Source organism: Alligator sinensis, unplaced genomic scaffold (assembly GCF_000455745.1).
Source record: "Alligator sinensis unplaced genomic scaffold, ASM45574v1 scaffold94_1, whole genome shotgun sequence".
Taxonomy (NCBI): Eukaryota; Metazoa; Chordata; order Crocodylia; family Alligatoridae; genus Alligator; species Alligator sinensis.
In genome coordinates, this window is record NW_005842073.1 from 824,149 (window position 1) to 831,841 (window position 7,693).

Below are 7,693 nucleotides of genomic sequence, written 5' to 3' on the forward strand. Positions count from 1 at the left end.
GATCATCTAGTCCAGCCCCCTGCTCAAGGTAGAATCATTCCTGACTGAACCATCCTAGTCAAGGCTGTCTCACCTGCTGTTGAAAATTCCACTCTTGAATTCCTGCTCTTGAAATTTTCTAGGTAGCCTGTTCCAATGCTTTTCCCTCCCTCTCCCTCCCCCCCCATCAGAAAGTTCCTTCTAATCTCCAACTTAAATTTCTTCTGCTACAGGTTGTGGCCATTGCTTTTTGTGTTCCCTACAGCCACAGTGATGCCTTGCACTCAGCAAGCATCTGCTTCAATTTTTAAATGTTTTTAAGGGTCACCAATCCCATTGCAATAATCTAATCTTGAAGTGACAAAAAAATAGCAGTGGCAAAATCCACATCTGAAAGAAAAGATTGTAACCACATAGCCAGATACATGATAAAAAGCTGATGGGGCACTGCTGCAACTGGGGGTCTAAAGTCATCTCCAAATTGCAACCTTTGTTACTAATGATTGACAGGCTTCCTCAATCAAAAGGATTACAAACAACTCACCTTCCTGAAAGTAGAGGCTTAACTACCAAGGTCTATCCCCTGGGTAGCAGGGGCTGGGCCAGCTGTGGCTGTTGTTCTTGCACCCCCTCTAAAAGCCCTAGTTACTTATCACTGGCTATAACAGTGCAATCCTTCATCTTCCTGACATGCTTTCACAATCCATTTTGCATACTTCAATCTGCCTCTAGGGGATATGCATAAAGTAGCAGGAAAAGTGGAAGTTGTGGGGCATGGTACCATGGGAAGATGATGAACAGAAAAGAACAAGCTTGGACTTAGGAGAGTTTCTACATGGGTGTATGAAGCTGGAAGCAATGGAGAAAATGAGATTTAGGGTAACTGGAATCTCAGGGTTGGGTAGCATTTTGGATTAGCAGTTTGCTGTAAAATGTGGCTTTTTACCCAGCTCAGAGGCTTGCTTAGTCTTACCACTCCCTTTCTTCTGAAGAGACTTAGTGGCCAGCCACTTTCCCTGTTTCTGCTGCATGCTGGCTGCTATCTTGGAAGCCTCCAGGGAGACAAAGGAGGCAGGTAGAGACCTAACAAGCAATTTTCATAGTGTCCATAGGTGTCTGTCTGAAGGGATGTATTGCAAAAAAACCCTCAACTACCTCTCGTTTCCTGCCTTCCCAGTCCAATTGCTCTTTGTTGCTATGTCCGTGTCCTTTGATACAAATAATCTCTTTTCCCTTTCTGTCTATGTTCCCTCATCAAAGCTGTCTAAGCCCTGCCCTATGTGTGTATGTTCTTCTGTGGACACACTTCCCAACTAGGCACTGGTAGGCCCAGTCCCAGCCTGGGAACTGCCCACAGGCAGACCAGAATTTTGTAAAAGGGGGGTGTAGGGGCAGCGGCTACTGCTGCAGGGGTGGCTGTCCCCCACTCCCCAATTCTTACCCCCTATCACTGAGATGGGTAGCAGCCAGGGACATTTTTTTAGGCCCCTGAAACATGTAAACACCACCTCCCCTCCATTCTGTACCCAGTGACACCTGTCACCCTCTCCCATTTGCCCCCACCCACTGCTGTCCCCAGAGTAACTGGGGACAGCAGTAGCAGAAGGGGTAAATGGAAGGGGAGAGTAGAGGAGGTGCTGTTGAGCACAAAGGGGAAGTGGGGAGAGCGGAATTTTTTACTTGATTCAGGGACTTGAAAAAGAAGTCCCTGGCTTCTGCTTCCATGGCATGAAAAGGGGATGCGACCGTGCCACTGCATCCACTCTGGATCTGCCTGTGGCAGTACCTAGATGCTTGCCTGCGTGGTCTAGTGAATGTTTTCCTTCCTGTCCTGTGTGAAGCCAGCAGGCAGGAAGCTGGTCCTCTCTTCTTCCACATTGCCAGTGTTGACTGCATGCAGCCTTATCTCCCCACCTTTGCTGTTGTGCCAGCAGCTCCCCTGCTCTGTGCAGTAGCTGATCTGAAGCCTCCCTGCAGGTTAACTGACTGCAGAGCTAGGCTTCAGGGCTAGCAAATGACTCATGCTGCCTTTTCTGAACCCTTTTACAGGCTGAAAGGTTTTGAGAAGGGTGTGTGTTATATTTCCCTTTCTCTTTCCTGATAACTTATAATTAAAAATTGCATGGGGCTTTTTGTAAGAACAGAGATAATGGTTTGCCCTGGGGTCCTGCTCAAATTACTAAATGGGATAATTCCATTTTGACTATTTAAATTTCCTCTGTTCTTTCAACAGAATGAAGGAGACATCCACCCATTCTTCTTTCTTGTCCTAAAGTATGATGTATTATTGAATGCTTGCCTTGCTTCACTTCAGGGGTAGGTAAACTAATTCTTGTATCTGTGGCCTGCTTTTGCTTCCAGCAGAGGCAATGGCATGACTTCCTTAGATTTCATTGTGGGTAGGATCCTTTTCTAAAAGGCCCAACATGCTGTTTGTATAGGATATTGCTTGGCCCACTTAGCATTTTCTAAATCACAATCTTGGTGCCATGAAAGTGCTGAACAAGGGGAAAGAAGATCATTATATTGTCTTTCTTCTGAAATTTGTTGAAAGATTGCAAAGCTGTTCATTCAAGCCTTTACAGGAGTCTAAATTAACGTAAAGGGATTTCACAACCCTATTTACTAGCCACTTTTAAAGTGCTTTTAAATGTCTTGTAGCTTTTAAAAGGTTTCCCCAGCTTGCTTTCTAACTCTTATTATTAAATAACACATTGTGTGCTATATTACTTGTTTGGTTCCCCCCCGAACCCTCTTCATGAGAGACATTTAAAAGAGAATGAAAAAAGCCCTGGCTCTGAGTGAATCTTTGCTGAAATCTAGGTATGCAGTTTCTATTTTAAAATAGAATGTAGAATTTTTTTAGTACTATAATACTGATGAGTTGGCTGCAGTTATACATAGTTCTTCACCCTCTGTCCGAGTAATTTTTAACTGTAATGTTCTATTTTAAAGAAAGTTTTGTCAAAGAAGATACATGCTTCTAATGGCCTTTTTTCTCAGTGAAGATGGACTTTAAAATTGGTGCAGATGGACCAGAATGACTCGAGCATTATAGCCCTATAATTCATACCTGCTTGTGTCTTGTTATAGAAGTGCTGGTTAGGATATTATAATTAAGTTGAAATTCTTTTTTTTTTTTTTTTTACTAAAGCAAGAATTCAACCCCTTTATGTGAAGAATGCATCACAAATTCTATGAATGAAGACCTGAATTTTCCTGAGGATCTGAAGTAAACCTATGAGTTTATTCACAAAAATTAATAACTGAGATTGTTTCTGGTAAGTCTAATTCTTCCCCACCCTCCATATTTCTCAAGCTATTGCTATATATTTTTTGCATGCAACACTCACCCATTTCTAAAAATCAGCTCTTGAAAATTAATGTGTACTTTAAGAGAGATAATATGGTAATAGTATTTATATTTCCTGTAACTTTAGATTCATAGCCAAGCACGTGCTCCATAAGGAGCAGCACAATAAGCATGCTCAGCTCCCTAGCTGCTGCTACTAACTACAACTTACCAGGCTTTTCAAGGAAAGAGATATTTTTTTTCTTCATTCTTCCTTTCAAACAGAAGGTCCATATCTCATTTGGAGGAATGTTATATGCTGGAGAGTATAGTAATCAGCTTGTTATTACCTCTTCAAAACTTCCATATAATTTTTTTTCAGAAAATTTTGAATACTAATGTGTAAGTTACTAGCAAAGTTACTAATGATTGTATTTGACTGTTATGATTATAGGATCAGCTTTGGAATTGAGCAGTATACATGCAAATTCCTCTGCAGCTTATGCTGGAAAAACAATGGGATAGTTTAAATTAGTTCCAGAAGGTAATAAATAACAAGCAAAGGACTTTTTTGCCTACTAGCTAAAGTGGGTTTCCAACACCTGAGATTCTAATGTTCATGTGTTAGATGTTTTTTACTGTTTGATTGACATAAACTTTAATTTTGGAGTAGTCTCTAGTATCTTTAATGTAAGAGGTAACCTAAATAATTGTAACAGTTCCTCCTAGTTATAATTTACATGCCATAATTCTACAGGTTGAAATGAGTTAATAGAGAAAGGAAGAATAAAAACCACTTTTTGTTTCTGTTAGTTGCTCTGTACACATATGGGAGAGATTAAGATTTAACTCTGTATCCCTGGATGGTTGGCCCAATCTTGCGTTCAACCACAGTTTTGCCTCAGTGGATCTCCTCAAAGGCAGCAGAACCCAAATGGTGATGTATCTCTGCAATAATGTAATCTTCACCCACTCACCTGCAGAGGGTGTGTTATGGTATAATTCATTGTACTTTAATGGTGGTAGGAGATGGTAACAGCATCTATATAGCACGTGTGTGCACATACACACAGGTACTTCATTAATTAGCACTTGCAGATATCTCATGTGAACTGCTTTTTGTATGCAAACTGCTTCAAAGTATTAAGTTCAAAATGATTTATTTTTGATTAAATGAAACAATTGCACTCTCCATGAGAGAGTTCAGTGTGCCCTTCTCTATAAAAATCTGTGGTAGCTGAAGGAACAAAATGGCTGCTGTTTCTTTCTACAAGCAGAATTCTTAGAAATAGCACATAGAAAACAATGGAACTACAGTTTCATAGCTGCATGCACAACAAGATCCTCTTATAAAATAAAGGTGCCCTTTGAACAGATTGGAAATCTGTATTACAGACTGAACTCTGAGATTCTGTACTCCAGCCTGTCTCTAAAATTTGACATGGTATGTTGCATGAAGGCAAGTGCCTTATCAGGCTTACAAAAGTCATCAAAGAGCCAACATTTCAGATTTTTGGCAGGGAGTGGTGGGGAACCAAGGAGGTAAATACTTTCCCTGACAAACTTTGCAATTTATTTTGTGACACATAGTATGCAGCAGAAAGAAAAACCAGCTGTTTTTTAAAAACTCTGGATTTTGAAACGAAGCATAGCAGATAGGAAAATACCATGGAACCTATGACAGATATTAATATCCATCCAATGCAGCAAATTTTATTTAAGCCTTTCTAAACCATGACTGTACAACTGAAGTGTTATGATGCACAGTGGCTGTTTAGGGGAGACATGTCTAACAATATTTTCCAGTTCTGATCTGGCCTGATGTTATCACCATTCTGTTACAAGACTGAGGCAGTATGATGGAGTAAGAAGCATTAACTATGAGTCTTGTGCACTTAGTTCTCAATCTTCCCAGATATCGTGTGTGTTAAAGTTGCACCGTTGGACTTATTAGGTTCAACTTCTGTCTTGTTTCTTTTTTCCAGATGACTTCTCCTCCATTACTTTCTTGTTTCATCATCTTTGCAAGTCCTTGGGCTAGATCTTCAGTTGGCATCAGTCAATGAAACTCCATGGACTTTAGATCCTACCCACTGAGGCATTTGTTGCCCCTTTGAGTATAGTTATTTGATACAAACCTACTGCCTCACTCTTGTAAAAAATAAATAAATAAATAAAAGCAACACCCATCTATAGAGTACAATCCTTCAGTAACTGAGCAATGTCCAAGCAGAAAACTGTACAAAAGACATAGATTTTAATGTCTAGATTCTGATGGGTTATAAGAAGCAGAAGTTATTGTAAACAGTAATCCTTTTAGGTTTGGAGAGTGTATTGACAACCCTCTTTAGGCAGATCTCTACAATTATTGAACTGTATTGTCACAGTTATTATTCCCCCGCCCCCCACCCCCAAAAATAACCCCCTGCTATGTTTTTATAACTTGTCAGTAGAAAAAAAATAGCCTTTGGGATTAAAGTAGGGAACAAAGTTCCTTTTCAGAGCACAGTTATCAAGACATCCTTGCAGAGACAAATCTTCTTTAATGTAAAATACATTGCTGTATGCTATTCAGAGTAATTTACTTTTTGCAGTTGTGTAAAGAGGTTCTTCCAATGGCTAAACCCAATGTCAAAGAGAGAAGTTGGACAGCTCCTTGCTGTCTGTCTGCTTCTACTATTCACTTTCTGCATGGCCTGCACCTGTGGAAATCAATGGGAGATTTGCTACTGATATTAACATGAACAAGAATGGATCCTGTGCTTATATGTGTATGTGCCTCTGCCTCTCTCCTCCTGTTCATTTCTCACTCTCTGACCTGCCAGCTTCTGAGCATCAAAATAAGTGACAACCAACATAGGGAAAATGGATACAAAGTGAAGCTGAACTAGAAACCTCATTGATAGCCTGCCTGTTTTGAGCAGACTTTAAAAGACTAATTGATGGAGAAGCATGAAGCAGAACTTGCTGGCAGGGTGTCCCTTGCAGCCCTGCCCCATGCCCTTCTCTGTCTCACTTGGAAAAAGAAATGGTAACTCACATCCACAGCCTTCAAATTAATCCTATTAGACACTCTTTTGGAAGAAACAAAAAACAGCCAACATCCACTTTTATAAATCCAATGAGAGAGTCCATTATAAGACACCCCTCCCCCCAACATTTCTATATGCATTACATTTCTACATGGTCTTGAATGACAATGAACCCAAGGTGGGGGGAAGCTGGATCTGTTTCAGAGATCTGGGAAGACAGGAGGGGGCTATGACAGCCTTGGCATGCTTTGCTTATTCAATTAAGAGACTGTCCACAGAAAAGGGGACTCTCAGGAGATCAAAAAGGAACTGTCATTGGCATCAGTGTCCCCTGATGGGTCTCAAGTTTTACTGAGAACAAACTGTCCACCTCTTGGAGGGAGGGAAAGACTCCTCTTACCCAACTGAAATTCCCCAGCTACCAGCTGTTCAAGCCTATGCTCCCTTCCAAACACCCCTTCCTCAAGCAGGAAAATATCTCCTGGAGCATTTGGAGCACAAATGTTTTGCCAGTACAGTGCTTAGGTGCAAGCCTTGCACTTAGCTAGTTACTTTTGTCTTAAAAAAAAAAGGGTGGGGGGATAGGACACTTTGAACTCTTTGCTTAAGACAGTTTTTAAGTAGCCTCTCTCCCTCATCAGTCCCCACAAACAATGTCTTCCTTCATAAAAGACAAATCTAGTGATTTTGACAAGAAGTCTGCATTTCCCATGCAAAGGGACATGAGCTAGAACAGATCTCCAGTGGCAACAACAATCTAATTTGGGGTTTGACTACGATTGTCATTTAACTATTGAAGTCTTTTGTGCCAGTGAACCATGGGTTAGATTTCATATATGGGTTTTTTTAAAGAGCCATGGTATATAATTAGCTGCTTAATTTTAGAACCCAAAACACTTTTAAGACAACACTAAAACAAGTATGTTTTTTGTTGGTGCACATGCATGTTCATTCATCACAATGAGTCACTTTTCATCATTGCAACCTGCAGCTTTTAGAGTCTTTGAAATTTAGATTTTCTCCTATCCTGGAAAACAGCCACACCTGAACTATTACAAAAATCAAGTTTTGGTTTACTTATTGAAGGCCTGAGGAGAGGTGACATTTCAGCCAGGCCCCTCCACAGACATAGGACCCAGAAGAAAGGAAAAAAAGGTTGAAAATAGGAAAAAGAAAATGATCAGATCTGTGGAAGATCTACTTCTGAACTGAATATCTAAAGCTCCTCCACAGCACTCACATGTCACTGGGAAATAACATTGTTTTTGAAGACACAACTATAGCCATCTTATCTGTAAACTTCACAGTATTTGCAACAGAGTGAGGAAAACCAATTTAAGACTCAGGATGGGGATGTGGAAGGGGATTGTATGTTCTGTTGCATCAATGG

At 40.5% G+C, this 7,693-nt stretch overlaps 1 long non-coding RNA gene across 2 annotated transcripts; it reads left to right on the plus strand.

The window, feature by feature from the left end:
- Positions 1 to 760: 760 nt before the first annotated feature.
- Positions 761 to 5,454, plus strand: LOC102375860. Of its 2 annotated transcripts, none has more exons than XR_323823.1 (4): positions 761 to 858; positions 2,213 to 2,295; positions 3,134 to 3,260; positions 5,257 to 5,454. It is a non-coding gene; the product is annotated as an uncharacterized LOC102375860 (long non-coding RNA). The 2 variants fall into 2 exon arrangements; XR_323824.1 differs by lacking the exon at positions 761 to 858 and adding an exon at positions 1,905 to 2,048.
- Positions 5,455 to 7,693: the final 2,239 nt, after the last annotated feature.